This window comes from Pezoporus wallicus, unplaced genomic scaffold, assembly GCF_028554395.1.
Source record: "Pezoporus wallicus isolate ANWC-B61680 ecotype Strahan unplaced genomic scaffold, APGP_CSIRO_Pwel_v1 contig_5069, whole genome shotgun sequence".
Taxonomy (NCBI): domain Eukaryota; kingdom Metazoa; phylum Chordata; class Aves; order Psittaciformes; family Psittacidae; genus Pezoporus; species Pezoporus wallicus.
The window spans coordinates 668,344-690,955 of NW_026642361.1; the positions used below are offsets into that span (position 1 = coordinate 668,344).

General features: G+C 34.9%; 1 protein-coding gene across 8 annotated transcripts in view; it reads left to right on the top strand.

Moving 5' to 3' along the window:
- The window catches only part of MGAT4C (MGAT4 family member C), a 389,392-nt gene that overhangs the window by 332,520 nt on the left and 34,260 nt on the right, over positions 1–22,612 (top strand). Inside the window, exon 1 of one of the 8 annotated variants that reach the window (XM_057429372.1) lies at positions 5,670–5,817. The exons of the other annotated variants lie outside the window; for them this stretch is intronic. The gene's annotated coding sequence lies outside the window, so the exon portion shown is untranslated. Of the gene's footprint in view, positions 1–5,669; positions 5,818–22,612 lie in introns of those variants that run through there. 8 annotated transcript variants of the gene reach the window in all.

Sequence of the window (22,612 nt, forward strand, 5' to 3'; positions counted from 1 at the left end):
CTTGAGCAGACAATGGGATAACATGTCATATCATCAACACAAATCTTATTTTAATAATATAGTACTTTTATTTATATTTTTAACATATATGTGTATATATAGAAGCATTGTGGATTAGAATTTCACTACCACCTGCACTAACTGGATGGGTTTATATAAAAAGGAAATCTTGCGATTTTGGTCCAGGCTCTCATACCAGAAAAAAAAAAAAAAAAAAAAAAAAATTAGGCTGTAGTTTAACCCCCACAGTAAAGCTCAGTGATTCATATCCTTAAAGATTTCTAACTTAAAATACTATGCCCAGGACAGGAATAATTTTTACCTATAATTAATAAAAATGTTTCCAACTCTTTAGCTTGATCCAGTGCTGAGATTGTTTCTAACTAATTTATGCTAGGTGAAGGGCTATTTAGACCTTATCTGTCCTCCCCTTTGGCATTTGTTCCAGAAACAACTAAAAGCAGTGTGTCATGAAAAATGTTTAATATCATCTTTACAGCCCCAGAGAAGTGCCCCTGCATTCTAGGAAGCACAAGCGCTCCCTAATGAGCATTTACCTGAGGGTTTCTCACTTAATTAAAGAAAGTGGACTAGGAGCTGAACCTAGTACATTTTTGTTATACAATAACAACTACAAATTATGATGAAGTTTCATCAATAACTCAATAAATACTTTACAAATATAATTTTTGGCTATGATTTGCCATCTTTTTTTCTGGTAGCTGAAATACCACTTGCATTTCTGACACCTATACACTTTTGTAGTTGGAAACCTGACTACCACAGAAAATGATGTATCAGGAGATAGTTCATTTTATTTCTTTTTTTAAGTGGAATAAAAATTCTCTTATGTAGTCAGATAACATCTGAAAGTACCCTGTTTTTAATATATTGATAGTCTATTGTTAGTGGAATGATGAAAAGAAGCCGGTACCTGAAGACCACTGTCAAAGAGAAACACCTAAAATCCGATTATAAAGTCATTATGAAAATATATAACCTTACCATTTGAACAAATGTATCATTCCTTGATTAAATCTATTAACTAGTGATTAATTATACTAACTTCATCAGGTTTGGGGTTCTTATAAAGTATTTAGGTAGCCATAGTTTGAATACAAAACATCAAAACATAGTACTAAATAGTGTATTAGAATTAAACAGGACTAGATTTTCATGTCATTTTATACTTAATTTGCAATAAATTCTGTTAGTTCAAGCAGCAAGCAGCTATATAAGAATAATTAAAATCTAGTTAAAAAAAAAAAGAAGAAAGAAGAAGCTTCAAATATATGTAATTTGAGCTGGTTAATGTTTAATAAACACCTCCTTTAAAATTAAAAAAAAAATCATTGTCAAAACATCTACAGGTTTTCCAGAAAATGCTTTTTGCTTCACTGCAGCTGAAACCATATGAACTACAGTGATGTGAAAGTAAATGCAACTCCACATGAAAGTTAAGAAAAAATAAAATTAAAAAGCCTATAAAATGCATTCTTGTCTATGGTTCTTTTATTCATGGAGTAATGTGCATTCTGCTTCATGACTAGAGAGCTCAGAAGAAGTTACATGATTGTTGTGTCTGAAATTTTTATAGTAAGGAATATTTTTGGAGAACTCACATTTTTAAAAAAATTATTACAGCACAGAAAATGGAGGGCAATATACACTTAGCCCCTGGAGTCTAGCATTTCCATTCAGTATGTAAGTGTTAAATAGCTGTTTTGTTTTCCATTTGTCTTTTTTAAAATTATTTATATTATTATATAATTATTATTACTTTATATTTATATTATTATATTCTATTATTTATATTTATTATAGAAGAAACAGAAAGAGAAGGACATGTTGGCATCAAAAAATAAAGATATTTTACTTAATGTAAATGTGGAACTGTAATTACTTGCATACTACTGTTTTAATGTTGCAATGGGGGAGCGTGCACTCACACATGAGTTGTAGAGAAAAGTTAAAACTGAGGAAATTTTAATTGGAAGAAACTATCAAAACTCCCTAACAATATGTCAAAATTAGCATATATTGTGTCTGGGGAAAGCCAAGTTAACGTGTGTGGCATTTTGGAAGAAGTCACAACCTGACAGGTAGTAAACCATAAGCTAAACTCAGGACGCAAAAAGAATCCCATGTAGAATTGTATACTTTACAACACAAATTTATTATGGTACACCTATAAAGCTTCTTCAAACGTATAAAAAAAAAAAAAAAAAACCCACAAAAATTCTTTAAGGAACCTAATCTTATTTGCCTTATTCGGATAAAAATTCCCTTGACCTCAATGTTTGTGAATATAATCAATAAAACTCTCAGCTGTCTGATCTATTTAATGTTGCTGTATAGTAAGTAGCAAAAGAAATCCATTGACTGGACTCCATACCTGTCCCCCAGTCAGGATCACAGAACAACTTGGTTCAAATACGTTACCAGATAGTTGTTGCAAAGCAAAAAATAGAAAGATTCTACTTATACCTATGCACATGAGAATGTCAATGTGAAAATAACTACATTTAGAGGGTGTCTCCAAACAGAACCTATAATGGTTCACTGGTTGGTCAATGGTCACAGTTGTTAAACACACTCTCTAACCTTGAGGGAGAATTTTAAACTGCCTATGCCAGGAAACAGTTCTACATATTTTGAGTAATGTAGGGCAGCTTTATTGTCTGTTATCCAGGAAGGTATAAAGCAGCTTACTTTTGCTGATTACTGTGCTCTGAGTAAGGCAAATCAGACAATCGAGGGTTTGGAACTGAAAGAGTCTCACTGTAGATCACAAACTAGATCCAGAGACTGTAATAACTTCTGTGCACAGGAATGTTACAGTCTTTCCATATGAACCTCTTTCTGTACTATTTCCAATTAGCTTTGTATCAGATCAGTCGTGACATGACTGGCACTCATAAGGAAGGAACATAAAGCAATGATTTTAATCAGTTCAAACAAAAAGTGCAGCAGCAGAATTCTGTAGAGCTGAGTACAATTCACAAAGAAATGAGCATTATCTGTATGCATAAAGAGAATAGAAGACCCAAAGGAGAATAAACCTTGCAGATAGACTAAGAAGAGTAAGCAAGAGGTAGCATAGAAGAATTTTAAGAAAGAGAGGTAAACGTGTATGGTGCGTTAACCCTGGCTAACAGCCAAGCCAAGTGCCCATCCAGTCACTCACCCTCTGTTCATCTTCAGGACAGAGGGAGAAAATACTGTGAGAAAGATGATGGAACAGATGAAGACAGGGAGATTGCTTAGCAAGTATGGTCACGGGCAAACCAAACTCAACTCACAGAAAACAAACAGAATGTATTGACAGTCAAAATTTGGGTAGTGAGAAATGAGAACATACCCCTTAAAATGTCACTTCCCTATCTTTGTCCCTTCCTTAGGCTCAGTGCTCAACTTCATTCCTTACCTTCCAATTCCTCTACCTCCTACCCCTATCAGTGCAAGAGAATAGGAAATGGGGAGTTGTGGTCAGTCCATAATAGCTCCCCTCTGCTGCTCCTTGTCCTTGACATTCCCTCTGATGTTTTCCACCTTTTTGTTTTTTGTTTCTAAATTCACTTTGCCCTCTGCTGAGCTGAGGGGCTCAGCTGTGCCCTTCATGGGGTCAGTTTGGGCCAGCACTTAGGCACCTGCACCTAATGCAGTATGTAGTAAAAGCTGAACAGCAATAAAAATATGACTGAGAAAGACATAGTGGTGAAGCTTACAGGTAGATTTGGAGCAACAAAGAAGTCATCTTAAGGGAATTCTTATGATTAATGCGATAAAAAGGAAAACAGCAATAAATGTTTTATATGGGAGGCAAACAAGGTAACTGAAGGCTAAGAAGTGCTTGTGGCTGGTTTTAAATCAATTAAAAATGCATCTTTAGGTGATACGAAACAAATTCACTTCTTCATAAACCCGCAGAGAAACAAATGTCACAAACGCAAAGAAGACAGAAAAAAGAGAAAGAAAACTTATAAAATTTCTAACCAATCAAATCAATATATATGTTTTCATTTCTGCAAAGCCCTCTTGGTTTCCACACTTACTTGCTTGATGTCTGTTTTCTTTAATTCTGCTATAAATTATATTTATTAATGATAGATAAATAACTGGGATATATTCCCTGGTGTATTTTGCAATTATAATAGTTGTGAGGATAAGAGAAATGGAAAGCATGCCTTCATTATAAACCTGAAAGGAATATTTCATTTCCATGCGTCAAGGAATATAATGCTAAATAATTTTGGACTTACACTACTCCTGACTTGTGAAAAATTGAACAGAGGCTTGAAATGTTTTCTTTTCTGCAAAAAAGTAACCCTGTATGGAATTCTCAGAACTTTAAGGGGCAGCTGCTGCAGGGCAATGTCTGATCAGGCTGGGCCCACAGTCAGGCTCAGCATGACAGTGAACTTCTCGTGTTTTAGGCCAGATAGTTCATCTAGGCTCATCCAATCATTTTGTTATTGATCACAGTTCTAATCTAATTTTATACTTCTATCTAAATATTTGTATAGCTCATTGTTCTGAATCCTCAGGTTTCTAACCCAGTGTCATTCCATTAAATTATCTAGAGCTTCTGAATTAAGTAGGTAAAGACAGTTTATTCAATGGTGGCTGTTACTGTGCCAAGTGCTTCTCCCCTTCATCCCCAACAAAACTGTTGGAATAAATTGTTTTAGTTAACACAAAATAAAATCTTCCTTTTTTTTGCTTTCCTGATAACTGTTGTGCATTGGTTTGGGGGGAGGCAATTTTCCAAATATATAAAGCTAAATCCTATTTTATTTTGTTTTTCTAGATAACAGGTAATCATTGTCCAAGTCTGCATAAATTACATCAGCCATTCAAGATTTAACATTTTCCTTGAGCTATGGCTTGCTGCAGACAGCATATTAGGAATGATGAAACATAGGAAAAAAAAATTCTTTTGTTATTTCTGTACTATGAAATCAAAATATGTTGAAAGGTCTACCAAAGGACAGGATATATAGGTATCTTCTTGGCTTTGGAGGAAAAGGCTTAAGGAAAGTAGTATATCTAATGTGAATTTTCCACCTAAACAAGCTCAGAAAAAGACTCTTAACGTAAATGAGACTTGATAAGAATCACACAGTGTAACTTCAATTGTTACATGTCATTGGTTAGGCAATTTCCATCAGCAAAGCATACACTTTGGAAGAAAAAGGTAGGTTTTTCACAGGAATAGATTCTTGTTATGATCAGCAGTGATTTATTCCTAATGCATGGCTTCTCTCCTATCTCTATTGTTCCTCAGGTTTCTGTCAGAATCAGGTAGTTTCAAATCCCACAGCAGAAATTGATGAAGAGATGATGCAAGCAGAATGGTTTAGCTCAGTATATCTGATGGGCTGGTAACAGTGTTTTCTGGTTTTGCATTTAACTTATTTTGGGCATTAAAAATGTCTTTAAAGTATGGCATATTACTAACATGAGATGCTCAGAATCTTGATGTTTATAATTAGAGTTCTTAACTGTCATCTTCCCAATATGCTTGGAAGACCATCTAACACATAGTCCAGCCTGGCCGGAGGTCAAATTCTGCTCATGCATAATTTTTATATCTCTTTGCCTAAGTGATGCTTCCTCTGCATTTTTTCAAAGCCTGAGAGAAAATTAAGCTGCAACTGGGAAAATAGGGCTCTTCTGCCAAGGAGTTAGCAGGCAGTTACTGAGAAAGACATGGACAGCCACCATCACCAGGAGGGCATTTTTCATCACGTGGGGGAATGACAGTCAAGAAAAGTGTCCTGGATCAGAACTGAGGACGTGGATTAGTTAGCAGAGGTGAGATTCCTGTGTGAAAACTATAAAGGCCTACTATAGGCTATTATTTAAATACTGTAATCGTGTTCTCAAGGTTTTTGGCTTTTTTATACTCTAGTCTAAGAGCACATAATTTCTACATAGGTACACTCAAATTCTAAAAATGAGGTGATTTATGTTGCCCTAACATTGCAATTTACTTAAATTGATTGCTAAATTCTTATCTTTGTTGTTGGTGTCATTCTGTTTGCTTTGATAGCATTTAGAAAACTAAAATCTATAACTATTTCTGTGTTGTAACTGTTGTGCTTCATCCAATAAAATTCTACAATGTTTATCTGATATAAATATTTATTTATTCTACAATAAAGTTCTACAATATTATCTACATGTCATTATGCATGCAGACAGATTGCATGTATAGAGAAAATTCATGGATACAATAAGTTGTGACTAACATTCTGCTCTGGGGTCATTAGATTTTATTGTGCAGTGTGTTAATATCTATTAAATTAACTACTAACATGTTAGTAGAATACAAGGAAAATATGTGTGTAACAGTGCACAGGAAATATTTTATCCGTCAGAAGCTTGGTTTGTATGAAAACAATGACTCATAATAAATGGAAGATTTATCCATCAGTAATCATAGAGTAAGACAAGAAGGGCATTGATTCTACTGCAAATATTTGGCAAAGCTGTCTGATTCATCCTCCATACACAACAAATGCTTTTGAGAGTCCCCTGTGTAAACTACATGGAAACTACAGCTTCCACTTCCCACTGCTATCAGTCAGACTCTTCTACATCACAAGATCAAGCTCAATGGCAGTAGCTTCAAAGACCTTTTATTCTGCCAAGAAAAAAAAAAATAAACTTAGCTAATTTAGAGTACACTTTCATGAAATGAACCCAATTAACCTGCCTGTAGTATGTTTTGTATTAATTTTCAAGTGCTTTCAGTGAAACCTCTTAGTAGTTTAAAATTCTATATCTATCTGGGAAGTATTAAAAAGAGCTTAGGTATGCCACATAATAAGACTTAAAGTGCCATTAAAATTGCCATTTAAAGTCTTCCTCAGCTATTTCTCACATTAAAAAGAAAAACCAAAACTGAATTAATTGTATGGAGAAAAAAAAAAGAAAAAAAAAAAGAAAAAACTGTATTTTTTCCTTTATCATTTTTTGGTCTTCATTATCCATGGACTTTAACGGAGTTTTAATTTGTTGTTACACCAAAGTTTTACACTTCATTAGATCTCTGTGCCAATAATTACAGGCCTTATTGATTTCCTGTCTTTTTAGGTATTCAAGACCTTTTTCAGAACTTGCCTCCCGCTGGACTGTTTTTCTCACATTGAGATGCCACTGTTAATCTTTCAAAAGAGAGGTTGAAAGCATTTAAGCTTTCTGTAATACATTCTCCTCTTCTTTACCATGCTACAATTAATTAGGTGAATTGACATTTTTTCCCATGCTTTTTTTTTTTTTGCAATTTTCTATGATGATTCTTCTGTAGCAAAAAAAAAGAACAAAAAACAACAAAAAATCCTCTCAGTGGTCTCACAATATGCAAAGGGTACATTTGAAGCACAGAGATTTAGCTCTTTCTTGCGTTAATGCAGAGCTGTCGCTTCAAATCTAACCTAATTTACTAATGTTAGAATACCAGCAGTTTACAAATACTCCCATGCTGTCCAATATTAAATTTCTTGTGATTCTCAGTTGCCTCCATCCTGGACAGCTATACAAACCATAACAGGCAGTCCTACTGGCAAATCAGAAGAGTCTGAAACCTGAGTGAAAAGGGAAGATAAACTCTGGTCTCTTTATATGCAGTGTTTCTAATTTGTGGTTGGGTTCCATGTGGATTAACCTTTGGGAAGACAAGCATTTTCTCTTGGAATTGTTACTTATCAACTTCATTCCAACAGCTATTCTAAATAAATTCCCATTTGAGAGAACTTAAAAATAATTTGAATAAGAATACAAAGCTTTCTGGATGTTAGTATCAAGAGCTAACAAAGATCAAACAATTATTTGGTCTTCAAACCAAGTAGATATTGACCCCTACATAATCTAGGATTATAAATATTAAAAAAAGTAATTTTTTTCCATACAACTAAAATAGTGCTTTTTAAGTTTTTTTTTCTTCTACAAATCATGAAGAAGAGTCTGACACTTTAAGTTTTTCAGATGGGCAGCTTAATAGAGAAGAAAGAATTTTTTCAAGTAGAAAATTGCTTTAGTTTACTATAACAAATGTTCTACTAGATGTCATATTTCCTTGATTATCAGAAACTAAGGCAGACAAACTTTCAGGGAATCCATGGAACAAGACAAGACCATGGTGATGTCATGTTTGTAATTAAGCTAGGAATCAAGACAGGTGTTCTTCAGAAAAACCCTTTTTTTATTGTAAAGGAATTACTGTCAAATCACTATTTCTCTCCAGTTTGATTATGAATAGTTAGACAATTTTACAAGGTTATTTAAGCTCAGTGTATTGTCACACCTGCTATTTTTTTTCTAACAAAGATAATTATGATTACAAAGTTGGAAATTAGATTGTCCTGGTATTTTTATTTATAGAGAAATACATGTCAGGATACTCAATGTTCTGTTATAAATAAAAATAAATATATAAGTAAATATATAAATAATATATTAATTTTTTTTCCTAGTATAATCTCAAACAGCAGAACTAGAATCTGACTGGCCTATGATTCCCCAGGGATTGCTTTTTCTCCCTTTACTGAAAAGAGATACTCTCTTTCCTCCACCTTGCTTCAGTGTTCACTTTATTTAAAGGTTCCTTCCAATGTTTGTAAGACCCCAGGATCAAACCAAAATCCAAAAATATGTTGGTCATTTTTATTTATTTTTGTTTTCAGGATTCATAGGTAAGTTTTAGCAGATTCTTCTCTTCAAATATTTTAATTTATAAGAATTGGTTTCAAACTGTTCTTTCCCTTTTTTGATGTTTATTTCTATTTTTTCAATTTTATTTTATTTTTTAATTTGTGTGTGTGAATATTGAGTAATAATTTTTTTGTTAAACATACAAAGAGAAAAAAGGTTCTTTTTTTTAGCTCTTCAGACTAGATCACTTGAATGCTTTCCCTCCCTGATTAGGAATGGAACTAGACTTTCTCTTCTTCTTCGTATCTATTGTATTATCACCGCTTAGCTCTGTGTTTCTAATGATCTCAGAGAGCTCTTTTCTCTCCTTAACCTTTCTGACTTTATCCTTGCATACTTGCCCTATTTATTTATAACAATCTTTAGTAATATAGCATTGCTTCTACTTTGTGAATGACCTATTTGATTTCAGTGTCATCAGAATTACTAATAAAGCCGTCAAATGCACCTCTTGTTATGGTTTATTCCTGCCTGTGGACTGAAGTCATTAGCTGTTGCATATATAGGACTTTTTAGTGAGTGTCAGTTACTGTATTCCCTTTTGCTACTTTTTTTTTTCTAAGAGAAATTAAATATTTGACCTACAGAGGTAAGCATTTTCAAGTATATTATTTTGCCTTCTGGCCCTCTTCCTTACTAAGTACTTTCCCCAAAAAATTACTGTCTGTATTCAGGTTTTAAGTTCTTTCATTTTAAGTCAGAAAAAAAAAATCAATTCAGCTCAATCTTATCTCTTTATAAGTTCTTTCATTCACTGAATTGAAATGTTAAAGTGGAAAGAATTTCTCATGTTACTGAATCCAGTCTATATTGACAAGCCTTACAACTGCTTTTCTAATACAGATCCCTCCATCTCTTATATAGCCTGGTTTTAAATCCTTTATCTGATATTAGAAAGTTATCCTAGAACATCACTTTCTAATTTACAACCTAAGTATGCTTATTATATGCACGTAATTCTTTTGCCAGCTTTATTCTTTATTCTCCTTATTTCTTGTCTTTCATGTTGCCTACTTCTTCCATTAATCAATGCTTTTTAAAAATGTACTGAGCTTTATATGTTTACTGGATTGTATATTTCAGAAAGAAGATTTAAATGTTTAAATGCTGTTAGATCTTGTCTTTCCACTGTTAATTGTCTTTCTACATTCTCTTTGCTTTTTTTTTTAGTTGCTTCCTTTTTTTTTTCACTTGTTTGTGTTGGGTTTCTTTTTCAATAAGACTGAATTCAAGTTTGAATGTCTTTAAAGCTAAGCTTCCATCACTAAAAATGTTTAAGATGTAGGTTTTGCTTGAATCTTTTGATAACATCAGTGTCAGCTTCTCTCTGTAACTACAACCATTTCCATTTGTTGCATATATGCATCAGTGTTTGCTGTAATCAAATGTATCTTATAGAATTTAGCTGCTAACAACTGGAAAGTCTTTTAGGGTAATTTCAGATAAAGATTTTCCAGCTCTCTGACAGTCATGATGGAAAATACTTCTATAACATTAATTTCTTGCATTTAATGTACATGACTGGGATAAATGTAGGCTAAAATTTAACTCACCACAGGGATAAAAATCCCTTTAAAATATTAAGCACTAAATGAAGCAGAAGAAAGAAGTACTTAGCATTAAATTAAAAAAAAAAAGACAAATAGCAATGTAGTTAATTACATTCTAACTCAACTGTCTTAGCTTAAAGTTGTACCTGTGGGATGATGTCTTTAACATCTCTTTCACATCAGCTGAAAAAAATAAACAAGTAGCCTAGCACAGAACAAACAAACAAACCCAAATAAATACTGGACATTATGTTATTATTTTGTCTCATAGAACCTAAAAATTAATCTAAACTGCTCAAGTATAACTGCTTAATATGCATACTCAGCTTTAAATTTCTAAATGTTATTTATCATTCTGCTTTATGGAAAAATAGTCATCAGTGGAATCAGAATGAAGCATAAGAGTTTTTTCCAGACAATAGTTGCACCTTTGAGTAATGTGTTATTCTAACTATTATCTTTTCCTGAATGATTTTCTAAAAATGGTGGGGTTCTTAACTGTATTTGATTTGTTTACATTAAGTGTTTCTGGGAAATCCAGAGTAAGAATAGAGTAAGGCAAATTTAGGCTGATTTTTCAGCCTACAGAACTTACACTTTTCGTGCTGAGATAGAACAGCTACTACACTCCCATTATCAGTGTAAGTCCACTTTTCCTCATATTCTGAGATCCAGTTCAGAGTAAGGGAAGATTTTCAGAGCCTTAATGACAGCTCCAATCTTCTTGCAGGTACATTGCCTGGATAAGGCCTATGCAAAGCCCAATACATAATCAGATATTTCAGTTTAGGGCTTCCAGAGAATAGCATGGAATCTTGTGCTGGGTATAAATGGCAGGATTTGGGTGATGGAAGCTGAAAGGACTGAGTATAATTGTATGTTAGAAAGAGAGTTGAGACACTAGATGTCTTCTTTGTTTCTCAATACAAGTCAGTAATCAGAATCTAATTTTAAATTGCTATAAACTAAATTAAGTGAAAATTCCCAAATAAAGACTTTTTTTTTTTTTGACAACAAAGAACCTGTGAGCTCATACTACATTTAGGCCAAATCAAATAGTGAAGAGAAAAAAGCAAGGTCATAGAATTGGCAAACTTGAGCCCTAGCCCTATTGTCCTCTGCCAGGGTAATTAGAGCTCTAGTATTCTACAGCTGTGTCACATAAGTAATAAGAGATAACCATAATTAATCACTGATTAGCAGTCATGCAAATATTCCGTGTGCTTTTTCTCCCAAGTGGTTATCAAAGAGAAAAATTATAAAACAACTTTTAGAACAATTGCAGTTTTCACTAACATGTGAGGAAAACAGCGCAAAGTTTAATACTAAGCCACACTGTGGTAATAAATGCACTTTCTGTCCTGCTTCTGTGAGCAGCTGTGGTGTTGTACATTAGCTCTTATATGACATTAATACCAGCTAACAACAGTAATCCTAGCTCTGGCAGATACTGAAATGTGGTCATATCAGCATCTAACGATAATGGTTTAATAAAAGAAGTTTCAGCTTTTCAGGAAAGATACTTTTAAATATTCTACTCTGTAACTGACTTTCTTTAACTGTAGTATTGGAGATCTTGAATTTATAACCTGTAAAATACAGAGAAGCCCCTGCTCTGAATTCTTTTTGTAATTGGTTGTATCACATGGATACAAATAAATCTGTAGAATCTCGGGAGGCAAACCCATACCTTCCTATTACTGTACCCTCATGCAAAATCTTATTTTTGATGGGTTATCATTGTCTATTTTTATGTTGAAGTTGATGTAAAACCAAATGTTTTTCTTTCCTCACTCCAGATAACTCATCATTGCTTGAAGTAATACTAAAACACCCATCTCCATGTTTCTTCAGATGTGATTGGATTTTAGTGGTTCATTATATAGGCCTATACAGGTGAAAAATGTGATTATTTTAGTTAAATTTATAGCATGTTCCAAGTATATTTGGAATGATAAAAAAAAATTTAAATGCAATCTTCAAGTCAAAGATGTTTCTAAACCACTTACTACAGCACTAAAAAAACAGTCTAATATTGGGGTTTAATTCAGTGTTCATTTAATGTTAAGATGTCTTTCTTTTTTTTTTTAATCATCATTTACTCAATGCTTCTTTTTAGTTGCAAGTATAGGTCATTATTATGTACTGTCTTATCTTTCATTTCTTTCCTTGAGTGCTGAGTGCTGAGTGCTGAGTTGATGCCATTGACCATTCCAATATTATTGCACATGTCAAGGTTACGTTCCAATTCTTATTTTAAATATTATTTTAATTTACACTGAGTGTTTTAATGAAATCCGTTTATGGCAGTGTTATAATTTTGGATTAAATCTCCCTATTTCTTTTATGGCTACAGCTATACAAAATTAATAATACTGAAGCCACAGTAACCTCAAAAAAGGATTACTACATATAATTTAATATTAGTCTATGTGGCAAGAGGCATCCTATATTTCTGAAAATGATACAGCTTTGTGTACATATGTATATATTTATGTATATGTACATAGGTATACATTTATGGCCACTGCTACACTGAATATGTTCACGTTCTGACTCAATGCTAGCTAAAGCTTGTTTTCATGACTATTGAGCCATATTAAAAAAAACAAAACCACTAGTATTTAGGATGTGTAATGTTTCCTGCTACAGATGATTCTTACAAACTATGTGCAATTGACAAAATGTTATGATTTGACAAGTGAAATACCCTCTGGATGCAGTGATTTTGTTGCCTCTTGTTATACTCTGTTTGGATTTCATAGAGTTTCTATAATATTAAAAATAACCTTTTTTTCTCATTTATCACCCGTATTCCATCAGTACTGCCTGCCAGAATCGCTAAATATTCCCATGTCAAGTTAAAGTCTTGCCAGTCCACAGACACATAGGCAGGTCTACAGAGAAGAAATGTTTGTTGTTGCAAGACCTCTGTCTGAAGAAGAGGAAGAAACAAACTCTACTCCCTTGATAGAATCTCATGGAGCTGAATACCTCCCAGCCTACAGGGTGGTGACAGATAAATAAGCATTTTCAATTTCTTTCTTTCAAAACAACTGTCAGACATCATGCAGGTGAGAGGTTATCAAATTTTAGTGATGGGTTCAAATTTAAATGAGAAGTTTAGGTTAGATATAAGGAAGTTCTTTACTGTAAGGGTGGTGAGGCACTGGAATAGGTTGCCCAGGGAAGTTGTGAATGCTCCACCCCTGGCAGTGTTCAAGGCCAGGCTGGACAGAGCCTTGGGTGACATGGTTTAGTGTGAAGTGTCCCTGCCCATGGCAGAGGATTTGGAACTAGATGATCTTAAGGTCCTTTCCAACCCTAACTATTCTATGATTCTGTGATTCTATTTAGAAATTGTAAGTCAATTTCTATCTCATTGTTACTGGAAGTTCAGTAAAATATATATTTTTGCATGAGTGCTTTTACATGCCCCACAAAGCTTTATTTTAGAACTGTACAGTGGACTGTCATGCATTTAAATTGCATATTTAAGGCCAAGAGCTAAATAATTGATAAAGAAGATACTAATATAACCTAAAATTGTGTTGTCTTAAGTGGTAAAAAAATTGAAGGATTATTGATCAGTTTCTCTTAGGGAAAGGATGAGGTGCCATTTTTATATATCCTTTGAAAAAGCTCTCATGACTTTACATTAAGGAGATATATTTGACTCTTAGAAACTGAATATTTTCATTAGGCACATAAACTTCAATAGCAAAGCAGCAAACTAGTGGAGCTGATACCTGACCAAGGAAAAACTAGTTCAACAGTAATTGTTTACAAACTGGCTGTGTCAAACTGGTCAACACATTTTACTCTGCTTCCCAGTTTCAGGTTAACCAGGGTTTTAAAGGAATCAGCTGGGTTGTTGACCTAATGTTTTTCAACTGTGTAGCAGTTATTATGTCTGAAAGATTCCACAAAATACCCACATTCCTCCATTCACTGTACGTCAGGAAATACTACTCCTATCTTGTAGAGATGTCCACTGTACAGTTCTAAAATAAAGCTTTGTGGGGCATGTAAAAGCACTCATGCAAAAATATATATTTTACTGAACTTTCAGTAACAATGAGATAGAAATTGACTTACAATTTCTAAATAGAATCATAGAATCATAGAATGGTTAGGGTTGGAAAGGACCTTAAGATCATCTATTTCCAAATCCTCTGCCATGGGCAGGGACACCTCACACTAAACCATGTCACCCAAGGCTCTGTCCAACCTGGCCTTGAACACTGCCAGGGGTGGAGCATTCACAACTTCCCTGGGCAACCCATTCCAGTGCCTCACCACCCTAAGAGGAAAGAACTTCTTCCTTATATGCAATCTAAACATCCCCTGTGTTAGTTTTAACCCCTTACCCCTTGTCCTATTACTACAATCCCTCTCCAGCATCCCTACAGTCTCCCTTCAGATACTGGAAGGCTGCTATGAGGTCTCCACGCAGCCTTTTCTACTCCAGGCTGAATAGCCCCAACTTTTTCAGCCTACTTTCATACAGGAGGTGCTCGAGTCCCCTGATCATTCTCGTGGCCCTCCTCTGGACTTGTTCCAACAGTTCCATGTCATTTTTATGTTGAGGACACCAGAACTGCACACAATACTCCAAGTGAGGTCTCACAAGAGTAGAGGGGCAGGATCACCTCCTTCGACCTGCTGGTCACGCTCCTTTTGATGCAGCCCAGGATACGGTTGGCTTTCTGGGCTGCTGGCGCACACTGCCAGCCCATGTTCATTTTCTCATCAACCAACACCCCCAAGTCCTTCTCCACAGGGCTGCTTTGAATCTCTTCTCTGCCCAGCCTGTAGCTGTGCCTGGGATTGCTCCGACCCAGGTGTAGGACCTTGCACTTGGCATGGTTAAACTTCATAATGTTGGCATCAGCCCACCTCACAAGCATGTCAAGGTCCCTCTGGATGGCACTCCTTCCCTCCAGTGTATCAACTGAATAGCATTACTTTTATTAGTTTTTTGAATCTAATAATGCATTTGTAAAATTATCCCATAATGATAGTGAGTTCCATCTATAATCAGCAAGCATTTATCATTTTGGCTTTCTAAATATATAAATATACATATTTTTCATAGGAATTAGTGAAAATCTGTTAGGTCATTATGCTTTTCATTGAGAGTCATTTTGAAACTGTAAGACTCTACATGGTTTTCATTAAGTGAAATATCTGCAAAGACAATATATTATTGCATAGGCTACTTAAGAAATCAGTATAAATTAATACTTAAATATTTGACCCAGTATGAATCAGTCCAATGTAAACTCTGTGCAAATAATGTAGATCAGGATTTTCCAAGGTTGTCGGAAAACAATTTTGAAATTACCATGAAAGAATATTTTAGTGAAAGCCTTCAGAGTTTGGGTCTGTACTGTGGAAACCAGTTCTATCTGAAGGAACCAGCTGGATATTAACACATGAATGCCATCTCTCTGTTCTTCCAAGACCTCCGTCAAGGATGGGAAATGCATATTTGCAGGCCAGAAATATATTCATGCTTCATTCTAACAACTCTCAACAAGAGAGTTGGACAAGAAAGTCAATATGACAGTGGGCTGCACTGCGGCTTGCTTTCCTTTTCTCAACACAAGTTGAGCAAATTATTGTTGGGCCCAGGGGTGTTCCCGAACTATGAGAAATTACTTCAACCCTAGTAAGAAAGTAAGTAAAGGTAACCGAAGTAGAAGAACTAATTGTATCTGGCATATCACCAGATCCCTCATTTAGAAATTTCTATGCTAACCACTTTAGTCTGATTTCCTGAAAAAAAAAAATACGTCACAAAAACTTTATAGAGAAAGCCAATGATTTTAAAGACTAAAACAAATGGTATAAATGTTATAGCTCACTAAGTGGTTAATTTCACGCTCTTAAAAAAAAAAAAAGGGAAGGTAATCAATTTTTATCCTAACAACTCAAACATTTATGAACCACATTAGCTGTTTTCCCTTCAAAATTCCTTCCTCATTCAGAACCTTGATCAAGAGAAGCGTAACTAGCAGGTCAAGAGAGATGATTTGCCCCATCTACTTTGCTCTCAGGAGTTCTCACCTAGAGCACTGTGTTCAGATCTGGATACCCCAACATAAGAAAGACATGGACCTTTTGTTCTTTCACATAGCATAGCCAGGTTTGATTCTCTAACATATCTCTGAGAATTCATGTTTATTTAGCTAACTTTCAGTCTCCCTTTAGCTTTCTGGTTTTACACCATTCCAGCCCTCATGTTCTTTCTTATGAATGTGATCTATACACCTTATTGCAAAATATATGGCCTTCATTTGGCAGTCTTAAAAGGTATTTACCATTTAAACAACCGAGATAAAGTTTATTTTTATTTTTCCAACTTCCTTCCACCAATCCAATAGTTAATCTAAGACAAACACCATCAAAACCAACAGGAATGGCTTAAGAGTGAAAGAGATTAACAGGAAATCTTTATTAATATTGATCTCATACTTACCTGGCTGGAATATTTGACAGTGTCTTTTACTGATCTTATAAAAAATAGTTGTTCTGATTATTTTAAGTTAAAAAATTCTGACACTAGAGGTAGTTTAAGCTTAACTGAACTGTTGATTCTTTTGCTAAATACATACTCGGAAAATTGAAATGCTTCAAAACTGTATTGAAATCCTTATATATTGACATACCTCTTCCTGGATACCACAATAATTATTTTTCCTTACCCTATCACGAAGTACATGTTTACTTTGAAAAGACTTGCCTGCCCATGCCTGTTTCACTGCCTGTAGTTCACAGCCAATCCTCCAGGTCTATGGTTTTGTGCAGTAGCAGCTGGCTGGTGGCTACCAGTTCCTTCAGATCTCAGCAGCTCTTATCCTACCTGGTTCAGGCATTATTCAGAAGGACAGAGGTATCCTGCCAGTCCCAAATGATGTCCCAACATTTCCAGTTATTTGTTTTTCAGCATATTAAGTACAGGCTTGTTCTGCTCATTGTGGTTTATGGTGTGCCTAAAGGCATGAGAGTCAGGGTAATAGTCTTCTGCTCTCTGAGTTCCAGGGATGGATCTATGGGGTTCAGTATCCTCATGACCCAGGATGCAGTGAGGTTTGGCAGTGGGGTTGCCTGGCAGAAAAAGTGTCTCCATTAGACACAAGTATAAGGTTTATTTTCAATTCTGAGGTCCTAGTTGCCATAAGTCCATGTCCTGCCATCTGTCCACTGACCTCCATACAGGACACTATCCAGCGAGAAAGAAATGCCATGCTGCCTAACACCTGGAGACTTAGCCTTTGCAGCACCTGTAACATCTGTAGATACCTGACACCTAGTAATCTTTTGCATCCTAGACATGAGAAAGTAATACAAACAACTGAACTGTGTTTTTCAGGTTCAGGTGCCAGGCCCACCAAGGGACTGTACATCAGTGGGCCTGCTGCAGAAAAACCTGTTTGCTCTGGGAACTTCTGGGTGCACATAGGAGTAGAGTTTACTTAGGATGATGCCTAGAGTGCCACAGGTTCTCCACTTCAAGAGGTTTAGACTGGAGAGACATATAAACCTGCTTTACTGGGCTGACAGAGAGAAAGGTTAGCAAAGATGATAATTTAATTTTGCTAAAATACTGGAAGGTAGACTCCTCAGTGTGCTTTCTTTATGTTGTGTACCTGTGTAGGGTAGTGTGAGGTTTTTGTTGGGTATGTGTAGGACTCTAAATGCAAGCAAAGAGCAGAAGGGGGCTGCTAAGATTCCCATTAAGGAAACATGGAATTTGTGCTGCGTACCTTAACAGTGTGTGTTTGTATGTGAGTATGTGTTAATGTAGAACTGCCAGGAAAAGTTTTGGCTGTAGTTATATTTGTTTCTTTAACATATCTTTAGAAAGAAGAAAACCAGGAGAGACAGAGCCACCTGGTACATTTCACAGTAAAAGAGAAAAACTTCTCAGTGAAGAAATTTTTCCTAATATCCAAACTAAACTTCCCTTGGTGCAATGAGGACATTCCATTTTCATCCTATCACTTGTTCCCTTGGAAAAGTGATGTCACACACTTTGCTACAGCCTCCTTCCAGGTAGTTGCAGAGAGAGATAAGGTCTCCACTGAGCCTTCTTTCCTTCAGATTAAAGAACCCCAGTTCCTTCAGCAGCTCCTCATAAGACTCTAGAACCTCCATCAGTTTCGTTTCCCTCCTTTGGATGCATTCCAGCACCTTGATGTCCTAGTGAGGAGACCAAAGTTGAGGTGAAAGAAAGGTTCTGACTTGTACCTGTATACACTGTAAATCTCAGAAAGAGTGATTGCCCAGTAATGAGCTTACATTTTGCAGAATACATTCTTTCATGCCCAAGGAAGCTGTGAATGCTCCGTTCCTGGAAGTGTTCAAGGCCAGGTTGGATGGAGTCTTGGTTGACATGGTTTAGTGCGAGGTGTCCCTGCCCATGGCTGGGTGTTGGAACTAGATGATCTTAAGGTCCTTTCCAACCCTAACTACTCTATGATTCTATGATGCTTTGATTCTATGATTCATTAAATGTCCAGTTGGTTCAGGTAATCAAAAAAAAAAAAACTCAAACAGAAAAAAACAAAAAAGAAAATTACTTCATTTTGAATACATTCATAGGTTAACTCTTTAACCCAAAGTAGTGTAAGAGAACACAAGGAATGTATTTCTTACCAAACTGCTTTACTTTCCTTGTGGAGTGGCAATATAAATTATGCACTGGTCATTTTCTCATAAGAAATCAGTTGTGAAAGGACCTAATGTTTATAAGTGAAGGAATTTTAGTCAAATAGGGCTAAAGACTACAAGAAACACTTTCTTTTATGAGTCACTGAAAACCAAAATTGCTTTAAAACTCTGTTATAAGCCTTTTTTTTGGCTCTCTTTCAACCAAAACTCCAACCTGTAAACTTTCGACACATATTCTAGAGATTGATGAAACATTAAAAAGGAAGTCATTAGTCTTTTATATGAGTTGCATTTTATTCTTAGTAGGTCCTAAGAGGGTTATAGATTTATAACGATCTACTAAAGTCAATAAATTGAAAGAGCACTTTCAGTTTCTAAAAGAATGGTTCAAAAGTCTTTGTGCACTATTACTGAAAAGATTTTGGTCTATTTCAACTGTAGATCATAATTATGCCATTAATATAACCCTAAGTAAAGCATAAAATTAAATAATTTTTACAATGTCGCCATTCCAAAATATCAGTTTATTTAAAATTCTAACATACATAAAACTGCTTTTATTCTACCAATTATACTTCTAATTTTTATTTACTTACGTCTAGTTGGAAAAAAGCCCAAAGTTTTATTTATATAAAACCTATAAATAAATTAAACTTGAAAGTAATATATAAACAAAGGAAGTTGGACTTTGAGTACTATTATTCGGGAAAAAGCTTTTAAATGACATTTTGTCAATGTAAATATGTTGTAAATATTATTGCTTCCATTAATCTGAATGAGCACTTTTCTCATTCAAACCAAACTGAAAATATTACAATACCTTTATAGTAACAGTTTAGTGAAGAAAGATAATTTTAACTCTTCATTAACACTGAAGTTATGATCTTAAGGTCCTTTCCAACCCTAACTATTCTATGATTCTATGATTCAGGTATCTATATATTGTAAGTGCAAAAATGTATCTGAATTATTCCATATTTTTTTCTTTTCATGTTAAATTATTTTTAAGATTAATTACTATCACATCTGAATAAATATCTGTAATATTGCAGAATAGAGAATGTATAGAACTATGTAAGGATAGAATATGCAACTAGTCTACTCTGCTATTTAAAGTTAAAAACAAAATACAAAGTTCCTGTCATTCACCACTATTAACTTTGAATTTGTTCTTCCTTTCTCTCTCCCTTCCATCTTTTCTGTATTTACATATGTTTTGCAGGCTGAAAAATTTTTTAGATACCATATTAATCCATTGGATGCATATAGGCTTCTCTTACTGTGGACTAAGATTTTGCTGTTCTTTTGCCCTTTTACAGCGTATATGAAAAAGATGTTACAATACATCTCGTTTGCTATATAATAAGTGTTAGTTGCAATGATACAGTTCTATTTTGAAACAGTTTCAAAAGTTGCAATGATATAGTTCTATTTTGAAACAGTTTCAAATTTGGGGAAAGCATTACATTCATGAGAGAAGAAAAATCCTTTATGGGTCCAATCTGTTTCTATATGGCTTCATTGACTGTGTATACTTTCTCCCAGCACAACCTGTCATGGTGCGAGTCTCATCTTTAAGTAGCTCTATGGCACTGCTGAACGCTATAGCTGTTCACTCAGCTCTAATCATTGAATTTATGCCAAAAAAAACCTTGACATTTTTATGAAGCTTATGAAAAGTTTGCCCTTTAGAAATGTTTGGGGGTTCAGATTGTGTGGTTGGGTTTGCAGGTTTCCTGCTTTCCAACACCCCACATACCTACACCCTGCTTAACAGGAGATCACCTTACTGCTGATTTTGACATTTACACAAGATTAGCATTTGTCAGTCTGCAGGGAACAATCAATTCTCCTGCACCAGTAAATGAGAAAGAGCATTTTATTCCAGCAACCTAGCTACATTCTTCTGAATGATAAATTTATCAGCTTGCTTACATTTCTGCTGAAATTGAGGAAAAAAAAAGGAGTAGCTTGATTTGAACACATATATGAAAACTTTCTCATTATTTGAAAGCACTGTGCAGTAGCAATTATTAAACTCTCCAAATGAGTAGTAAAGATGTTTGAAAAGATCACATGGTGTTCGACAGGCAATGACCATTTAGGAGGAAAACTGCCCTTCTTCTGTAATGCAAAACCAGACAGTGGCTCTCTGAAATTTTAGCATACCAATGAATAACATTTAACAGGAAAAAAGAGGCAATTCAACCAGGTATTAAAAATGGCCTTAGATTAAAAATAGATGATGCAACTCGATATTATTAAAAACTCCAAGTTTAGATTTTAATGTGTTACTAAATTCTAACGGTAAGATTTTCATATGCTTGCATTAGCAACATGTATTTATTCACAAACAAGAAAAGAATACTGTCCTGGGTTCAGCAGTAGCAGTCATTTTTCTCCTTCTTAGTAGTTGGTGCAGTGCTGTGGTTTTGACTTTCTTCCTGGGAACAGCGCTGATAACACCGATGTTTTTAGTTGTTGCTAAGTCATGTTTACTCTGACCAAGGACTTTGTGAGCCTTATGCTCTGCCAGGGAGGAGGGGAAGCTGGGAGGAAGCCGAGACAGGACACCTGTCCCAAACTATCTAAGGAGGTATTCCATACCACAGCGCATCATGCCCAGGATGTAGAACTGGGGGCAGTTACCCAGAAGGGAAGATCACTGCTCAGTCAGGCTGTGTATCGGTTGTCGGGTGGTGAGCGGTTGTGTTCTCTTACCTTGAAAATTAAGTAATAAATAATTAAAATTATGTTATGGGACAATTTTGAAGCCCAGAAAGATTAGAGTTCATGTTTAATTAAAGTTTTAAATCATTCAGGTAAGTCTTTAAATGCTACAACCCATATTGCCAACATGAAAATATCTCTATTGTTGTGAAAAACAATAAAATCTGATATCAACTGCAAAATATAAATATATTTTATAAATATTACATAATATATATTTTTATTTCTTTATTTTCCAGGAATTAGACTGACTCTGAGATTTCACTAGGCAAATTAAATTTTACAATTTGGGAATGTATTTAAAATGTTCCCCTATTTACAGTTTAGAAATTCCTTTTTCTAAAAGAGATGACTCCATGTAAAAATAACCCCTTCCATCCTCTGCATTCCCTCCTTAAATCTTTATTAAGATATCTTGGAGGTTCACAACAGGCAACAAGAGCAGTGACGGCATAGTACAAATATAGTCTGGCTTGGCACAGTGCCCCTCACATCTAGAAAGGCTTTGCTCTAGAAATGGTATAAGTTCCATCACTCGGTTTCGGAGCAGCTGCCAGCACTCATTTCTGGCAGATGACACGTGCTATATGAAAGGCTCTAGCTAGGTTTCAAGGTATTAAAGGATAAACACTAGCAGAATCTATCACAGAGGCAGGCTTTCCTATCATCCATAATGACTAATAGAAAAAGAAAAATCTCATTGATGATTACTATAAAGATTATAAAAATCATTGATGTGAACTCCTTTCCAATACAGATATAGAAGAACACCATAATTCATCCATCATAAGATATTGCCCTTAGCACAAAGAAACCTGGGACAGTATTTCATGGATAGGCAACATATGAAAATCTAAGACATTTCAAAACATCATTTAAGAATATTTTCCAGGTACAATTCCGAGTTACTTTTTTCAATAGCTTGTATACACCAA